At 38.4% G+C, this 20065-nt stretch overlaps 2 pseudogenes; one reads left to right on the forward strand and one right to left on the reverse strand.

Moving 5' to 3' along the window:
• LOC129357526 (mycocerosic acid synthase-like polyketide synthase) lies at positions 1-9788 on the forward strand (annotated as a pseudogene).
• Positions 9789-12073: 2285 nt separating this feature from the next.
• Positions 12074-18406, reverse strand: LOC129357524 (uncharacterized; annotated as a pseudogene).
• Between the last annotated feature and the right edge of the window lie 1659 nt (positions 18407-20065).

The raw sequence follows: 20065 nt of genomic DNA on the forward strand, positions 1-20065 counted from the left end.
TTGAGGCGTCACTAAACCGCTCTCAGCGCTTAAACAGAGTTAAAACAGGCTGCTGTTTAAATCCAGCCAGAATGCTTCGGAGTGATAAAAACATGATTTAGGATTTAATTTTTTTACTTTTAGGAGCTTTTTAGGATGGAAGCAGCAGAGGATGAAGTTGCTGTGGTGGGAATCGGCTGCAACTTTCCAGGAGGTAAAGATCATTTAGAGCTTCTTTAAAGTTGGTTTGCTCTTTTAGTAATTTTTTCAGTTTATTAAACATATCAAAACAGTTAACATGAACATAAAATAATGTTATTTCATGATAATGGAATTACATATTAATATAACCATGTTATTTCTATTTATAAGTTAAAACTAAGTAATTTTGAGCAAAATATTTAACTTACAAAGTAAATATTTAGCTAGAAATCGAAATATTTTGTTTGCAAACTAAATATTTAACTTGAAAATTAAATGTCTAATGAGAAAATAAATATTTTGTATGAAACAACATATTTAGTCAGAACATGAAATAATATTTTATGTTAGTGAATAATAAACAAATCACTTTCTTAAGATTTTATTTACATTAATCCCAGAGTCACTAGACATTTGGTCTATATTAACAATTAATATTTAAAATGATCTATTTTGTTATTCTTTTTGTCCTCTTTTATTTATTTCAACATAGATTAAATATCTGTGTTTACAAGCAGCAACCAAAATAGGATATTACTCAGCAACATATAAACAAAATGAAAAATTATGCAAGTTTTTGTTGTATTTTTTTTTAAGAAAAAATATTTTTTGTGTATCTTGAGATTGAAGTATTTGTCCACACTTCTTTGTGAAATAACACATTTTTTGAGTCCTTTCATAGATTTTTATGGTGTTTTAGGTCCGTACTTTAACTGGGCCATTAAAATGTTTTGATTGAAACAACTCCATTGTAGTTCTGGCTGCTTTTCAGAGTTTTTTCCACTTAGAAATTAACCGTTAAGTCAGTTTATAGTCGCTTAACAGATTAAGCGACTATAAACTGGCAGATTCAGCTTTAAAGTAATCATTTGATTTTACAAATATGTTTATGTTTCCTGTGATTTGAAGAAATAAATCCAACAATATTTTCTCTCCACATATTGTGTTTTTTACCAAAAGGAGAAGGTCTTGATAATTTCTGGAAGGTTCTGGTGGAGGGGAGGAACTGTTCTGTGTCAATCCCCAGAGAGAGGTTCGACGTTGGGAGTTGGTTTGACCCAGACGACACCAAACCCGGAAAAGCCCGCACAGCCAAGGCCGCTCTCATTGACGGGTACGAACCTCATCGAAAAAGTTCTCTACTTCTGTTTGTTCTTATTCAGTGTCACATTTTATGGGGTTTAATTTGAGTAAAGTTACACTGTAAAAAAATAATTTCGCCCGCCATAAAAAAGTAATACTTTCACCATGTTATTCCTAATTAGGTAAAACTATTTAAGTAATTTTGAGCTAAATATTTAGCTTAAGTAAATATTTATCTAGAAATCGAAATATTTCATTTGCAAACTAAATATTTAACTTGAAAATTAAATGTCTAATTAGAAAATAAATATTTTGTATGAAACAACATATTTAGTCAGAAAAATAAAAAAATACTAAATTTGGAGCTAATAAACATTTAATTTGAAACCTAAATATTTAGTTTGCAAACTAAGTTCACAAGCTAAATATTAAGTTTGTAAATTAAATATTTAGGTTGCAAACTTGTATTTACTGACATGGCAGTTTGAATATTTAGGTTGTGAATATAAACATTTAGTTTTGAATTTGATATTTATAAATTAAGAATAACATGGTGAAAACACGACTTTGAAAAATTGACATCCATATTTTTCTTTTCTCTATGATCAAATTATTCCTAATTATAATAGCAATCATAACAATCTTAAAATTTTAACTTGTACTGTTTAGGTCCAAATTATATGTTAAAGAATTATAATTTAATTTGTTTATACAGTTCTTTTTAGATGTTTTTTTTATTTTTTTCCCCCAGGTTCAATGAATTTGACCACAAGTTTTTGGCATCAGTGACAGTGAGGTGGAGCAAATGGATCCTCAGCAGAAACAGCTCCTTCATTGTGTCTACAGAGCTCTGGAAAACGCTGGAGTTCCCAAAGAGCCAGTGGGACCAGGACAGGAGTGTTTATTGGTAACAGAAAAACATATGATTCTTGGATTCATTTTAAATATAAACTACTATGCTTCTCTCAACAGGTTAGGATAGGTTTATGTACTGTACAAAACATTGCATAAATTTGTTTTGCAGTAAATCACTTGAGATAATGAGATTCTAACTTGAAAAGTACCAAAAAAACATTAATTTATTGTGAAAACAAAGCACCTGAGTGTTTTTTTTTCCAAGTACTTGGGGTGTTGTGTCACAGAATCACAGAAATGTGCATAGTTTTGAATAATTGTCCCCCATTATAAGCTATTCAGACAACCAGATGCTGAGATCATTCTTTTTCTTCTTCTATGGTAGGAATGATGAACAGAGACTACGAGACTAATGCTGCACACATGCACCCAACTATGATCAACCATTGGACTGGAACGGGACTCGCCATGAGCATCGCAGCCAACAGAGTCTCCTACATCTTTAACTTCACTGGCCCGTCACTCTCCATAGACTGCGCCTGCTCCTCCTCACTTGTGGCTCTTCATCTCGCCTGCCAGGCCATTAAACAAGGTCTGTCCTGCAACATTGGTGCACCTGCCAAATCGGCAGGCAGCTTTATTATCGATGCTATTTATGAGATTTATCTTATCCAGGCGATTGTGAAATGGCTGTTTGCGGAGGTGTTAACTGCATCATTGAGCCAAGACTGTTTGTGGCGCTCAGCAAGGCCAAGATGATTTCACCTGAAGGGACGAGCAAGCCATTCTCCAGCAGAGCAGATGGTTATGGGAGAGGAGAGGGATGTGGTGTGGTTCTCCTGAAGCCACTGAAAAAGGTGAAGATTTGCAGCATGATTAAAGAAACTGTTTCTATTTTACCAATGTCCAATAATATTAAGTTCTGATTTATATGTTTAAGGTTTTGGGTACTTTTATAAATGCACTCAATGTTCCTAACCTTTGACAATTAATTAATTATAGAGAATGAAATCTGCAACCTACCTAACTACATTAACTTTAGTCCACTGGATGAGCTAACATACAAATTTTGTTGGTTTAAAAATTACAGCTAGCAATTTTCCTAATCCCACAAATATTTGACCTTATAAAACATTTACACAATGTTCTTTTCCTCATTTATCATTTCATTCTGGTCCTGTTTTCTATTGTAGGCTCTTCAAGATCATGACCACATCTGGGGAATCATCAGTAAAACTGCAGTCAACCAAGATGGACACTCCGTCAGTCCAATTACTAAACCCTCCATGACTCAACAAGAGGATCTGCTGCGCAGAATCTACTCAGACACTGACATTGCAAATGTCCAGTACATGAGGCCCATGGGACTGGAACCCCAGTGGGAGACCCGACAGAGGCAGGAAGCATCTCCAACGTCATCGCCAAAGCCAAACCTTCCGGGTCAGAGACTCTGTTGATCGGCTCGGTGAAGAGCAACATTGGACACACAGAGTCAGCAGCAGGAGTGGCCGGACTAATTAAGGTTCTGCTGATGATGAAGCATGAAACTATCGTCCCATCTATTTTCTACTCTGATGAAACATCCAGTGTTGATACCAAGCCCTGAATATTAAAATTCCTATGAATATTGAGAAATGGGAATCTACCCCACTGAGAGTTGCAGGGGTGAACAACTTTGGTTTTGGGGGAACGAATGCACATGCCATTGTCAAACAGCACATGCAGACAAACTTAAAAACATAGCAGTGAGAAGCAGGTGAAATACTTTGTCCTGTCAGCAAATTCACAGAAATCTCTGAATATGATGATAGAAGACACCATCAAACAGTTGGAGGATGATATCACAGTCGATCTTGGTTCTGTTTTGTACACATCAGCCTGCAGGAGGAGTCACCAAAAGCATAAATACAGAAAGGCCATTGCAGTTGCCTCTGTAGGCGATCTAAGGAGAAGCTCACAGCCAGTGCAGGCAAAAACGTCAGCTTGGCTCGCTCAGATCCAAGATTAGTGTTTGTCTTCTGTGGAAATGGTGTCACTTACCACGGCATGTGCAAGCAGCTGTTGAAAACCAGCCTGTATTCAGAGAAAAAATCAAAGAAATCACATGCATTTTCCAAAGGATGAGCTCCCTAAACATCCTGAACACACTTGAGAGTGAGGTTGAAAGGAGTGACTTCAACAGCCCAGATGTTGTCCAGCCTCTCCTCTTGCCATTCAGGTTGGGATTTCCACCCTTCTCAGGCACTGGGGTGTCAAACCGGATGCTGTGCTCGGACATTCGGTTGGTGAAGTCGCTGCTGCTCACTGCTCTGGTCTCTTGTCTCTCGAAGACGCTGTGAAAGTCATATTCTTCCGCAGCATCCTTCAAACAAAAATTGCTGGTGGTAAAATGCTTGTGGTCAGCAACATGGCTGTGTCAGATGTGGCTTGATCCTCCCTAAATATTCAGGAAGACTTGCCATTGCAGCCTTCAACAGCCCACAGTCCTGCACTGTCTCGGGAGAAACAGATGCAATTGAGAGCTTCCTAAAAGAGTTAAGCAACTCATCAGACAATCAGAATCTCTTCCTTCGTCTGCTCGATGTCCCTGTTGCTTACCACTGCCACATGATGGATCCAATTCTCCAGGAAATTAGGGACACCATTGGCACCTTGCATAAGAACGAGCTGGACACTGAGCTCTTCTCAACAGTTACAGGAAGGGAAGCCGAGATCAGCGATTTCAGCACCGGTGAATACTGGGCGAGGAACATCCGTGAGCCCGTTGCTTTTGAGCAAGCTTTGAGGTCAGCAGCTAAAGGGAAGAAAGGTGTAGTGCTTGTAGAGATAGGGCCAAGAAGAGTACTGCAAAGAAACATTATGGAAACTCTTGGAGACAACGTAGCAGTTGTTGCCTCAGTGGAACCCAAGAAAGATTATGAATCAGTCATCTCAGTTGTTTCCAAGTTGTTTGAACTGGGCATTCAGGTAGATTGGACTATCTTCTACAAAGGCTATGAGACGACACCACTGGTTTTCCCAAAGTACCAATTTGACTGCTCTGATAGAGATGTGGTCATAGGAGCTGCCCCAGAACAGTAAAGCAAGTTTTCATTCTGTTCTCTGCCAGACTGGAAGTGAAAGCAACATTTTCAGCTGTAATTTAACATCTGACTCAACCTTCTACTTGAAGGAGCACAGGCACAATGATATACCCATCATCCCCGGCGCCTTCTACGCCGAGTTGGGTCTAGCATCGGTAATGGCCACCACTAAACCAAAAGTGCCCTTGAGCTGCTGCACCTCAGCGTCAAGTTCCACAGCCATTATTTTGACACAGAACTCTGCTGAAATTAAGGTCCAAATAGAGCAAAAAGGAGAAGAAACTGGCTTCAACGTTTTCTTCTTCTACAGTGTACGCTTCAGGCACAGTGGTTACAAAGGGAGACAGGCAGATTGAGGAACAAACCGGTAAGCTCCATCTCCAAAAGATGCACCTCAGTTATGAGTTTTCAGGATTTTTATGGATATCTTTCTCAAGGTGGCTTCCAGTATGGTGATGTCTTCCAGAATAAAGCAAATGTGAACTATGGTGAGGATCTAAAGGAGGCCTTTGCAGCTGTTTCAGTTCCAGAAGAGCTCCGACATTGCATGACTACTGCATTCATCCTGTTGTGGATTACTTAATGCAGCTTCTCCCTATCACTGTTGAGCATATATTTACAGGCAGGATGGGGTTTCCTGCCAAAATAGGGAGCCTAGCTGTATTTGAACCTTTGCAGAATGAGATGATTATCTACCTGAGAGCAACCGATGTGAGTGTCAATCACGTTGAGGTTTGTGGCTGCTTTGCAGATAAGGAAGGCAGAGTGTTGGTTGAGGTGAAGCACGTGATAATCCAGTACCTTGGCAGTCGTCATGTGGTCGAAGAGTACTTCTACCATAATGACTTCAGCACTGTCCCTGAAAGCTCCACTTCCTCAAAGCCTCCAAAGGCTTTGGTGTTCTCTGATCATTTAGGCATTTCAAAAGCTCTACAACCGCATTTAGATCAAGAATCTAGATTTGTTTCCTTCACACATGCAAAGGACATTTTAAGCAATGGATTCCATCTCTTCTTTCAAACCTCAGCATTGCGAATATTAAGAAAAACTTTGATGAAGTGTTATTTTTGTGGGGCAAAGAAGATCTTACATCACAATCACCTGATGCTGTCTTGGATAATCTTGCAAGTTGCTGTGAGATTTTCCGACAAATTGTCCAGGAGCTGAAGAGGATTCAGTTCCCCAAAGCCATCAGAGCAGTGACCTATCGCTCATCTGACATCACCGTGGATCACATAAGTCCAGGTTTTGCTCTGGCTGAATGGTCAGGTCTTTTGCAGCAGAGATCCCTGATCTTTCGTTTCAACTGATTGACATAGGCTCCATTTTTACTGAGGACATTAAAGCTCTCTCAACTCCTGAGCTCACATTCTTGTGAAAAGTACCCGGAATTAGTCATAAAAGATGGGCTGATCTTAAAACCGTCAATCGTCCGAACCCCACTGGACGTCACTGACCATACAGAAAGTAGGTACACCTCCACAACTTCTAAACTTTGCAACTTTCAGACGGCTGACGCACATACGGTGACTCAACTGAATGCCATTCCTCGAAACGAGGAAACAGATCCAATCAATGGCACATCCGTTGAAATTCGACCAAGTAAAATATGCGTTCATTCATCATTACTTTCCAATCAGTGCCTCACATAAACTTTGGTCAGACACTCTACTGGAACAAGCACTCATCTCAGAAGCATGAGCTCGCGCTTGACTTTAGTGGTACTGTCACTGCAGTTGGAAAAGATGTCAGAAAACTCAAAGTTGGGGACCAGGTTGCCTCTTGTTATCCAGTTGTGGCGGCTAGTAAGGTTCATGTACCAGAGGACGTATGCTACAGCATCAAGAGGTTCCCACATTTCAAGAAACACCTTGTGTTTCCTACTTTGTGTTGGCTTGGGAGATGCTTCATCGAGTCTTGCCTAAACCCAAACAGAATTTGGGGATCATTTGCCCCAACCCTGATTCAGCTCTTGTGAAAGTCCTTGTACGTACTTTTCATAAATCTGGTTGGATTGTGATTGTAAGCACACAGTGTAATGGATCTTTTGTAGATCTCAAACAATTGGATACATTTGTCATCCTCCCACCATTCGATGAGTCTCTCTTTGTGAAAACTTGCAATCTCCCAGGGGCTCGGCACGTCGTAGTGCTCTGTGAATCTCAAATGCAAACCCTGCTTGTTCAGGACTTGTGCCAAAACATAAAGGAAAGTGTTCATGTGCAAACACTTCAGATGAAAACTGTTTTGCAGAAGGGTTATCTGAGAACACACACACCTCACATTTATCACTGGCTGAAGTCGCTGAACTTCAGCAGGAAGTTTGTTATCAAACTTCACTTATCAGAATGTGAAATCTCAAGATAATGGTGTAAAACCACAGATATTATCATCATACTTCAGTTCAAAGAAAACTGGCTGTGATTGCTTTGGAAAAAGATGACAAGACTGCACTGACTGAGATGCAGCTGCTGCCAGTGAAAAAGCAGTTGTTCAGAAAGAGAGCGGTGTACCTTGTGACAGGCGGTCTCTCTGGCCTGGGTTTTGAAACAGTAAAGTTCATCTCACAAAGAGGAGGGGGGTACATCATGATTCTCTCCAGGAGCAAGCCCACAGCAGAGGTGCAGCAAGAAATTCTCAATATTCAGCAGCAATGTCAAAACACCATCACCAGCATGGTGTGTGACATTTCTGTCTCTGAGCATGTGCACAAGGTCATCTGTGAAATCCAGCAGAAGTTTAGGGGTTTCCCAATCAAAGGGGTGTTTCACAGTGCGGTAGTCCTGCATGACGGTCTCATTGAGACCCTTAACAGAGACCTTTATGAGAAGGTTTTTAAACCCAAAGTCAATGGGGTGTTAAATTTACACCATGCTACAAAGCACTGCCATCTGGACTACTTTGTGTGTTTCTCCTCCATCTCAGCGTTCCTTGGAAATGCATCCCAAACAAACTACGCAGCAGCCAACTCTTTTCTTGACTTGTTCTGCCATTTCAGGCGCAAACTCGGGCTGTCTGGGCAGTCCATCAACTGGGGGGCTCTGAACCTCGGTCTGCTCCTAAACAAGGAACACTTCCATCGCTTTCTGGAAGCAAAGGGGATGATGCTGATGGATGTTTCAGAAGTTCATCAAAGCCTGGAGCAATGCCTCATCCTGAATCGACCCCAGCAGGCTGTCTGCAAGTTTCACTTCAGGAACATCAGACGCACCATCCTCTCTCAAAATAAAGCCTTGATCTCACGTCTTTTAGCTATTGTCAATGAGGCTTTTCAAAAATCCAAAGAGGAAGAGACTAAAACCGAACAAAGTGACTCTATCTCACCAAAGGAATATGTTTTCTCTCTGCTCAGCGAGACGATAGCCATTGATAAGAGTGAGCTGAGTGATGACTCCCTTCTGACTTCCTTAGGCATGGACTCCATGCAGGCAATGACTCTGCAGAATATGATGTTTCAGGAGAGAGGAGTTAATGTGCCTCTAGTGAAGCTGTTGGATCCCAACGCCACAATATCGACAGTGGTAACCATACTGAGTGAAGTAAATGTCAACGAAAAGTCTCCCATAGATCAAGACGACGATGATTTAACAAGATTATAAAAAATGAAACAAAATAATCAGCTACGTGTGTCGATGGCTCATGATTATACTGTGATCAGCTTTTTTGTACAAATTCTTATAAAAAATCTCCATGTTTTTAGTGCATTTTAGATGAAGTATAGTGTAGGCAAATATTCATATCACACATTTTGGAGAGCTACTTTTACAAGTTTTTACTATTGTTTTTTTTTTCTCCTTTTGTGAAAGCTAACTATTGTTCTTCACGGTTGTTTAGAAATTAGATTTTGTAACTCAGTGATTCAGTTCCTCATCTCTGTTATTGGGTTTATTTTGATCTAGGCATGATGCATGTTTTTCTAATCTTTTATTCTTCGAAAAGATTATTTTAAGTGACTTTTTTTTTTTACATCTGGTCTAGTAGTAACCTGAAATTGTACTCAGCTTTCCAAAAATGTGTTTAATCAAAGTTCATTGGTGATTTATCAAGGGGTAAACTACTTTTTCAAATTGACACAATATTTTTTAAAACTTTTTTAGTTCATGTTAATTTATGTCAATTTTATTGAAAATGTGAAAAAAGTCAAAATTGAACCTAAAAAATATAATTGTCACTAACAATATTTTTAAAATATTACAAAATCTCTGTATATTATTACCTTTTGTGCTGTTTTATTCAATTTCAACAAATTCAAAGCCCAGAAATCTGTCCATTTTTTTTCTACTTATCTTGTATTAACCCAGGTCCACAGGTCATAATCCTTTCTTATCACAAACTGATGACTGGCTTTATGGTGATGGTGGGAAACGATTATGAAATAATCTACCACGTCACATAAAAAGTATGTTTCCTACTAATTTATTGCGTGCGGAAAACGAACATTGGCCTTGATTAACACCGCTAAATAAAATTATGTAAAGATCAATATTTCATTATCTTGTTACAATAATTTTGCAAGAAAGCAAAAATACATAAAAAATGATGAACATAGAAATAAATATTTATTCAAGTAGATTAAGAGCTTGAAAATGCCAGAATACTGATAAACATTGTTAATTTTGTCATTTTCAGGATTGTCAAACAGAAATATTTATGGCATACAAATATTTTAATAAAAAGTCCTCAATGGCAAGATTTATTATTTTACATCATTTCAGTCTTTCCACACTCACTCAGAGAAAAGCAGCAGTTAGAAAGTTTTATTGACCCGAAGTTCTTTGGCTCTCGGACACCAGCAGAAGCCGTGCGTGCTGAGAATCGTCACGAGCGAGTGAAACTCAGGGAGGTCTTCCCCAAAAAAGAGCGTGCCGGGCCGAGGCCTGACGAGGGCCTGCAGGCTCATCGAACCTCATCAGGTGCGGCTTTTGGTTGAGGCAGCAGGCTGATGGGTCTGATGACCAGCTGCCATCTCTGTTATTGGATTATTTTGATCTAGGCATGATGCATGTTTTTCTAATCTTTTAATCTTCAAAAAGATTATTTTAAGTGATTTTTTTTTACATCTGGTCTAGTAGTAACCTGAAATTGTACTCAGCTTTCCAAAAATGTGTTTAATCAAAGTTCATTGGTGATTTATCAAGGGGTAAACTACTTTTTCAAATCGAGACAATATTTTTAAAACTTTTTTTAGTTCATGATAATTTATGTACATTTTTAATGAAAATGTGTGGAAAAAGTTCAAATCAAACCTAAAAAATATAATTGTCACTAACAATATTTTAAAATATTACAAAATCTCTGTATATTAGTACCTTCTTGTACTATTTTATTAAATTTCAACAAATGCAAAGCCCAGAAATCTGTCAATAGATATCAAATTATTTTTCTGCTTGTCTTGTATTAACCCAGGTCCACAGGTCATAATCCTTTCTTATCACAGAGTGACGACTGGATTTATGGTGATGGTGGGAAACGACTATAAAATAATCTACTACGTCACGTAAAAAGTATGTTTCCTACTAATTTATTACATGCAGGAAATGAATGATGCATGATGCATGTTTTTCTAATATTTTATACTTCTTCATGACATCAAAAAAATTATTTTAAGTGATTTTTTTTTACATCTAGTCTTGTCGTAACCTGAAATTGTACTCAGCTTTCCAAAAATGTGTTTATAATTTATCAAGGGGTAAACTACTTTTTCAAATTGAGACAATATTTTTTATTTTTTGAATTTTTTAAAATCTTTTTTTAGTTCATGTTAATAATTTATGTCAATCAATTTTTAGTAAATATGGAAGATGTCAGAATCATACCTAAAAAATATAATTGTCGCCAACAATATTAGTCTTGTATTAAACCAGGTCCACAGGTCATGGTCATTTCTTATCACAGACTGATGATTGGTTTTACGGTGATGGTGGGAAAAGATTATAAAATAATCTGTCATTTCCCATAACAAGTATTTCTTTCAACTGGTTTATTACATGTGGGAAACGAACATTGGCCTTGATTAACACCACTAAATAAAACTATGTGAAGATCAATATTTCATTATCTTGTTACAATAATTCTGCAAGAAAACGAAAATACTTAAAAAATGATGAACAAAAGAAATAAATATTTATTCAAGTAGATTAAGAGCTTTAAAATGCCAGTATTGGGCTTTTACGGAATGTCGTGTCCCTGCTCAAAATTTCCTGAAAGAGGTTTTATGGAGCCTTGTACCAGGAGGCTGTTAACACCGTTGTAAACTGCATGAGTGGGAATAAAAATACTTGTTCCATATAACATAGTAGGAGTGCAACCAGTAAACCTTTTGTAGATGCAATGGCAAGAACCCCCCACTTGATGACTTTATGTTTTTCTGTTTGTTATGATGCAGAGCACTTTGCAATGCTTTGCTGCTAAAATGTGCTATACAAATAAAATTTGATTTGATGTGATTTGATTTTCTGACATCGATCATTTTGTCATTTTCAGGACTGTCAGACTGACAACAAGAATATTTATGACATACAAATATTTTAATAAAAAGTTCTCAATGGCAAGATATTTTATTATTTTACATCATTACATACATGATAACAGATTTGCGCAATGTTCATCTGGCAATAAAAAGAAATCACCAACTGTTTGTGGATTAAAATAAACCTCAAAATCCCTAAAAATACTAACCTAGTATTAGCACAGTTGTTCAAGCTAGCATTTTCGAGGACACAGAGAACAGTTTAAAGCACCAACAATCTATTCCCATGAAGCTTATAGGATTGTTCATAATCAAATCTCTGCTGTCATTGCTGGACACATGAACAAGGGTTGTGGTGAAACTGTTTGTGTTTTAGCAAGGTTCCACAGTGATAGTTACAAAATATTTGAGTTTCTTCTCTGTTTTTCGTTAAAGAATAAGTTTTGCACTGAACTACATGCTGTTCTGCACAAAACTGACCAGAGTGGTAAGTGTGGTGTTAGGATCCAGAATTGTAACCAAAGGCACATTTATTTCTGTCTCCTGGTAGATTTTGTTCTGCAGAGTCATGGCCAGCATTGAGTCAATGCCCAATGCTGACAAACAGGAGTCATCATCAATTTTTCCCACGTCTATATTGAGCATTTCACTGACTATTGTCCTCATCGTCTCATAGGCTGTAAAGAAACACTGAACTTTCGGGGGTTTGTGTATTTCATCTTGGATTGCTGTTTCCACTAAAGTCGCCATTCGCTCCCTGAGAGATGGATTTTGGGAAAGGACATGCAAGCTGAGGTTCTTGAAGTTGAATTTGCAAATTACTTGCTGCGGTCTGTTCATAAACAGACACCTTTGAAGTGTCTGTGAACTTCATGTACACCCATTGTCATCATCCCCTTGGACTCCAAGAACTTTTGAAAGTGGCCTTTGTTGAGCAATAGACCAAGATTCAAGGGACCCCAGTTGATGGATTGTCCAGCAAGCCCAAGATTTCTCCGGTAATGACAGAATGTGTCAAGAAAAGCATTGGCTGCTGCATAATTACACTGTGAGGCATTTCCAATGAATGATGAGATCGAGGAGTAGCATACAAAGTAGTTTAATTTGTTGTGAAGAGTTGCAAAATGGAGATTCAGAGTACCACTGACTTTGGGTTTAAGCACCTTTCTGAACAGCGACTCATCGAGGGATTCAATGAGGGAATCATGCAGCACGGCAGCACTATGAAAGACTCCTTTGATTGGACAAGATGGAAACGCTACCCAATCTTGGTGATGGTATCCACCACCTGCTTTGACTCTGAAACATCACACTGGATGTTTAGGACAGAAACCCCATTTCTCTTCTGAAGGAGATCCAACTGAAAGCGGATTTCATCAGATGGGACACTTCTTGACAAGATTGCAATGCAACCTCCACCGTTGTGTGCAATAAATTTAACAGTCTCCAGCCCCAAACCAGACAAGCCTCCAGTTACAATATAAACACATCTCTGTTCAAAGAGTGGTGCGGCTTTTGTAGGCAAACAGCTGTGAGTACATTTAAGCCAATCCAATCCTTTATCAAGAACAACCTGCTGCACTGTTGCTGTTGTGAAAGAGGACTCAATTCTAGGCTCTTTCAAATGAAGGATCTCCTCCTATGCGGCAGACAAGCTGGATCGAGGCTTAGTGACAGAAGCCAGTTAGAAATATTTCTTTTTTGTGCCTCTAGATTTGCTTTCTGGAGAACATAAGCCACATCAAGGTGGTGCACATGAATATTTTTATCATTCAATGTAGTGCTGCTTGTGGCCACTGAGAGTGACATGTGACTGCTGAAGACAAAGATGACATGCTTCACAGAGTCACTATTGCCAAACAATCCCTCAAATGATTGACTAAATGGCGGTAGAAAAAGCAAAGCATCAAAATTTGTCGATTCCTTGGTAAGACTAGCTTGACAGGAAACGTTCCAGCCTGATTTGTTTGCTGTGAGGGCAAGAACTTGTATGAGAACAGCAGCTGAGTCTGGGGAGATGATTGCCAATTTTTTGCGCCTTCCTCTAACTTCACACAGCAACCTCTGCAAAATCTCCCATGCAAGGATGAAGAAGGACACACATGGTGTTTCTCGAAAAAAGGGAAATGCTTTTGTGTCATAGCACACAGCTTCAGAAATCAAGATCTTCGAAGCTGCAGGAACTGGATAGCACGAAGCAATTTGGTCCCCCGGTTTTAGAGTTTTGACGTCTTGCCGACACTTGAGACAATACCACTAAAATCTAAACCCAGAAGATCATGATTCTGTCACTTGCTTGTTCCAGTAAAATGTCCTGCCAAAATTAAAATGGGAAGTGCTGACCGGAAAGTAGTCGGACGAATGTATGCAGACATTAGTCAGCTGAATTTCAACTAAGCTTTCTGAAACTGGATCATAGAGTTATTTTTAGAGGCTTGACACAAATTGGCTATTCCATAGGGATTGGTAGTCTGTAGGACAAAGTCTTGACTGGCCAATTGTTTTTACCTCTTCACATAAATCACTGTCTTTAATTGGAGTTTGTGCTATCCTCGTTGTCAATGCCTGACCTTTGCTGATCCTTATATCTTGTTGTTGGTTGGTTTTAATTACACAAGCTAATGTTTGAATGTCTTCACTTGTCACAGAAGCCAGATCTATATGCTGGAAATGAATGTCTGCAATCTCAGCTGAGCAGGATCTCATCATACCAGAAAGCACAAAACCAGGACTCACATGGTCCACAATTAGTTCTGTTGATCTGTAAGTTATGACTTTGATGGCACACAAACATTTGCTCTCTTTGACAGCCAAAACAATGTGACGAAATATCTCACAACAAGTCACTAAGCTCTCCAGAATCATTTCAGAGGACAAGTGAGTCAGGTTCTCCACACCCAAATGAAGAGAACTTTCTCCAGATTCTCATTGCTGGTCAACGAATGAATCACTAGGCTTTTTACTTCATCTGCACTTAACTTCTTTCTGATCCCTACAATGACTGAATCAGTGCATATGTAAGGTCTTAAACCTTTAGCAATGCCCATGTGATCTTCAAAGATGATGGCTTTTATTTTAGAGCCATCCACATCTCTCTCTTCTGCTAATGCAACTGTTTCACTATGAAAAAACAAAGACTTGGTAACATCTGATCTTTGGAGCAAAAAGGAAATTCTTACACCCTTAAATTCCACCAATACCTTCCCATCTTTGGTAGAAAAGCAACCACACACCTCAAGAAAATCTTGAGTCTCTTGAGTTGTCCGAAGATACATGACCATTGTCTCCTGCAGGGGTTCTGAAATAGCAATACTGGCAATCTGTGATGGGAATCCCTGCTTGAATCCTTGTTGTCCCATTGCTACCACTGCAGCCATTTGAATGAAATAATCCAGTAGCACAGGGTGAATGAAATGGTTATGGAGACTTTTCAGAATGTCCTCTGGAACTTGGAAAGCAGTCACGGCTTCCTTGAATTTGTTGCCAAGATGCACATTGTTTAGATGCCTAAAAAGTGGGCCATACTCAAATCCAGCCTGAGAGAGAAGTGAATACATTTCTTGCTGTGTCAGAATGATTTTGCACCTTTGGTAGATCATATCAAGACAAATGGTTGCTTCCTCTAGCAGTGGTTGCTGACCTTTATGCCTGCATGTGCCTGAGGCATGAACTGCAGCAGGTGACTGTATTTTAAACAAGGCTTTCCCTTCTGATTGTTCCAGTATCATCTTCAGCTTCTTAGAGTTTGAATTGAGAGTAAGCACACTCTCAAATTCTATACTGAGAAAGACTAGAGAGGCAGGCTTCTTTGGCTTCAGGTTGGGCATCACCAAGGCATAAGCTAAGTCAACATAAAATGCCCCTGGCACAATGGCAATGCCATTGTTTTTATGATCCCAGAGATAGGGTGCTGTCTTCAAAGACAGTTCAAATGTGTATTCTTTCTTGTCCCTTTTAATTTGGGACTCAAGTCCATCGCAAAAAACACCAGATGGTTCATTATCTCCCCTTAAGGCTTCAAAATTCACTTCATTCTTTGTGTTGTCAAACTGGTAAACTGGAGGAGTACAGGGTGATATCTCACAGCCCCTGAAGAGCTCCTTCCAGTCTACATTAATGCCAAATTCAAACAGTCTGGCCAGAGTTGAGGAAATGGTGTCACAGTCTTTGTTTGGGTGACTGATGGGAGAACTTTGGCTTCATTGCCAAGAGTTTCACAGATGTACCTTTGGAGAGCCATTCGAGGTCCAATCTCTACAAAGACCACATTTCCTTTTGCCGGTTTCTCTCTGAAAACAGCACAAAGAACTTTCTTGAATAAAACAGGCTCCCGGATGTTCTTTGCCCAGTATTGCCTGAAGTGAAATCCCCATCTGAAAGTCTCTCTCCAGTAACTGTGGAAAACAGGTGACACTCTATGCTTTTAGTATTCAAAAAGCCTATGCTGCTCTCAATGTCATCTAGAATTGGATCCATCATGTGGCTATGGTAAGCAGCAGGGACATCTAAGATACAGAGGAAGATATTTGCATCTGCAAATTTAATCTTCAGCATATCATGGAGAGCATCCACTGAACCTGCATCACCTGACAAAGTGCAGGACTGAGGGCTGTTGAAAGCAGCAACACAGATCTTGCCACCAAAGACTGTGAGAACTTCAACAATTTTTTCTACTGCCACATTGTCGATGACAAGCATCTTTCCTCCTGTGACTCTACTCTGAAGAGTACTGCGGTGGTGCAACACTTTCACCGCATCACAAAGAGACAAAAGACCAGAGCAGTGAGCCGCAGCGACCTCTCCAATAGAGTGGCCAAGCATGGCAGAGGGCTTAACACCCCACTGCTTCAGCAGGGTGGCAATCCCAACTTGTACTGCAAAAAGAAGAGGCTGGATAACATCTGGCCTGCTAATATCGACGTCATCACATTCACTCTCAAGGAGTTTACTGATGTTGATGGGAGAGTACGTCTGAAAGGCAATTTCAACTTTTTGGACTGTCTCTTTGAAAGCAAGAACCTGCCTCATGAGCTGTCTGCACATACCCCTGTAGCAAACCCCATTTCCACAAAACACAAAGACAACCTGGATGTCAAACTGAACCGACTGAAACTCCGTCTTTTGTGCCGATTTGAGCTGTTGTTGTAGATCTGAGAGGGAAGATGTCAAAAAGGCTTTCCGATATTTGTGTTTGAAATGACTCCTCCCACAAGCAGAGGTGTATGAAAGTGTCTGAAAGTCAAGTGTGTCACTGCTGCACAGTCTTTGGTGGGTGTCTGCAATGGTCATTATGAGTGATTTCTCAGAAGCAGCTGACAACACAAAGAGTTTTTGCCAAGCTTTTGTGGGAAATACTTGACGAATGTGTTCTCTTAAAATTACATGCGCGTTTGTTCCCCCAAACCCAAAACTGTTGACCCCAGCTAGCCTTCCAAGTGGTTGATTTGCCTCCCATCTTTCTAATTTGTCTGGTATTTTTAAATTCAGGGTTTGTGTATCTACACTTGAGTTGTCTCTGAAATAGAAAACTGAGGGAACAATAGTTTGGCGCTTCATCATTAGGAGTACCTTGATCAGGCCAGCCACTCCAGCTGCAGATTCGGTGTGTCCGATGTTGCCCTTCACCGAGCCAACCCATAGTGTCGCTGAGTCTGGAGGTCTTGCTTTGACAATGACGTTTGAGATGCTAGCTGCTTCTGTTGGGTCTCCAACTGGAGTCCCAGTCCCATGAGCTTCGATGTACTGGACATTTTTGAAATCAGCGTTGGAGTACATTGTCCTGAGTAGCTCCTCTTGTTGCGTCACTGAAGGTTTGGTGAGAGGAGTCACCGAATGTCCGTCTTGGTTGACGGCAGTCTTGCAAATCACACCCCATATTTTATTGCTCTCCTTCAAGGCCTTTAAATAGAAAAGAAAAAGAAAATAATACTGATAAATATTGTTAGATAATCTATGTTAACTACCATGAATTTAAATCTGTCCTTTTAGTTCTATGAGTTCTTCAAGAAAAGAAACAATTAGATGGTCTTCAAGTTTGCAAAATAACAAACAACATAAATCTTTCTAAATCAGACGTGTCCAAAATTTTTGCAACCTGGGCCAGAATCCCTCTAATTGCTCAGGGAGCCATATTGTTTTGGCTCCCCGAGAAAGGCTAAGTGTTTCCTAGCTTTTTGGATCATTTTTTTACCCAAATGATTTGGTCTAGAAAATCTTTTAGTCTATTTCTGACAACAAAAAGAAAAATGTTCCTCAAAAATCCTTCCATCAACCAAATATAATAGAATAAAAATGCTCCAGTCATTTTTCTTAGTACAAAGTTGCTTGATCGCTATTTAGTAGAAAATTACAATTATAGGAAAACATTTACCATTAAAGAAGAGTTGAATCTCTCACTGAAATTCTCATTCTAAAAAATCAGAAGAGTTTCCTCTGGAGAGCCAAATTCATAGCATTCTTGAACTGCAGTCTGGGGCCCCTCAGAATTGTTCCAAGGCCACAAAAGGCCCCTGTGCCACATTTTGGACACCCCTGTTCTAGATGAAACCTCAAACCTTTTTTAGAGGTTTCAGGAGCAAAACGCCACAGCCTTCTCCTCTTCCGTAGCCGTCTGCGCTGGTGGAGAAAGGCTTGCTGGTTCCTTCAGGTGAAATCATCCTGGCTTTGCTGAGAGCAACAAACACTCTTGGCTCAATGATGCAGTTAACTCCTCCACACAGCGCCATCTCACAGTCACCTAGAGCAAAGTTGCATACATTAGGATACAATTTTTAATAAAATATAAAGTACTTTGTCTCTTTTTTGTCCCAGACCTTCTTTGAAGTGGTCTTGATCGCGAGACATATGAACATATTGAATATCTCTGAACTGTTTACATCAAACTTTGGCTTCTTTTCTAATATTTTTGCTCAATATGTAATAATTTTGTGCTAGTGAAGTCAGTTATCTCTTGGCTATGAATAATTCGTATAGAAAGGCTGCAGAAAATATTAACATTTAATCTAAAACGGAAACTTTTTGACGTATTTATTTTTTACTAATATAGTCATATTTAGCTAACAAGAGGCATTCCTAAATATGTCTAGATTTGCTACTCATCACACAAGAACAGTGGCGTAAATTTCATAGGTTATTTTGGCTTATATTTGACTAAATATTTTGAGATTTGAGACTTAATATAAACAATAAATGTCTACAAAGCACAGTGAGGCGTATTAGTGTTGTCATGCCTAATACGACAGCACTAAAAGGAAATAAATTTCCAACAAAAACAAAACAAAAAAATTCAGATTAATCTCAGGTATTTTCTAGAAAAAACTCAGAAATTTCTGAGCTTGAGAAGTAGAACATTTTCTAAAGAAAAAAAAAACAAATTCTGAGATAAATCTTAGAAATTTTCTAGAAAAAAAATAGATATTTCTGAGTTCTTAAAGTTAAAAAAAATGCAAGAAAAAACGCCAACTTTTCAAACTCAGGAAATTTCCAAAAGTCGAAAATGTATTACTCTTGTAAATCAAAAATGTCCAATTTACATTCCTAGCAAATTTTTTTTTCAAACTCAGAAATTGTCTTTTTTTTCTAGCAAATTTGTGAGACTAATCTTAAATTCTTTTAGTTTTTGGCCCTAAAATTTTACAAATAGTTTGATTTATTAAATATAATATATATATATAAATATATAATAATATAATATAATATAATATAATATAATATAATATAATATAATATAATATAATATAATAAGGAACTGTGATGGATTTGTTTTGCTCTGGGCAACTGTACATGGAAAGACTGTTGCTTGTTACCAGTGAAATTCATTATGCCAGGAACCACAGTGCCACCTAGCGGTAATGGAGAAAGTGGCTGCTCGTAAAGATTTCATTCCCAGTTCGTCTTATAAAGTGAGGTATCCAAAAATTATACTCAAGTAAATAAAGTAGTTCTATTTCAACATAATTTTACTCAAGTAAAAGTAAAAAGTAATCCTTCAAGAAATTACTCCAGTAAGAGTAAAAAAGTATTTGACACAAAGTCTACTGAAGTACTGAATAACTGATCAAATTGTTAATCATTTAATGTGTAAAGATTACATAATCAGACAGACCAAAATATAACTTTAGATGGAAATTTTGGTAGTTAGTGATTAAAATGACAATAATTCATATAAGTAACAAAAAATAAACTCAGGCCAAAGAAAAATGGTTCAAAATCAGTTTCTTTCAACAAAAAAAATTAGGAAACTTTAATAAAATCTGAAAATGTGTGTCTTTGTCTGGTGAATATTTGGTTAAAACATTTTTGTTTTTCATTCAGTGGATAGAAAATCCAGAAATTTTACTCAAGTAAGAGTAGAAATACTTAATGATAAAATTACTCAAGTAAAAGTAAACAGTTT

This window comes from Poeciliopsis prolifica, unplaced genomic scaffold, assembly GCF_027474105.1.
Source record: "Poeciliopsis prolifica strain line A6 unplaced genomic scaffold, Auburn_PproV2 SCAFFOLD256, whole genome shotgun sequence".
NCBI lineage: Eukaryota > Metazoa > Chordata > Actinopteri > Cyprinodontiformes > Poeciliidae > Poeciliopsis > Poeciliopsis prolifica.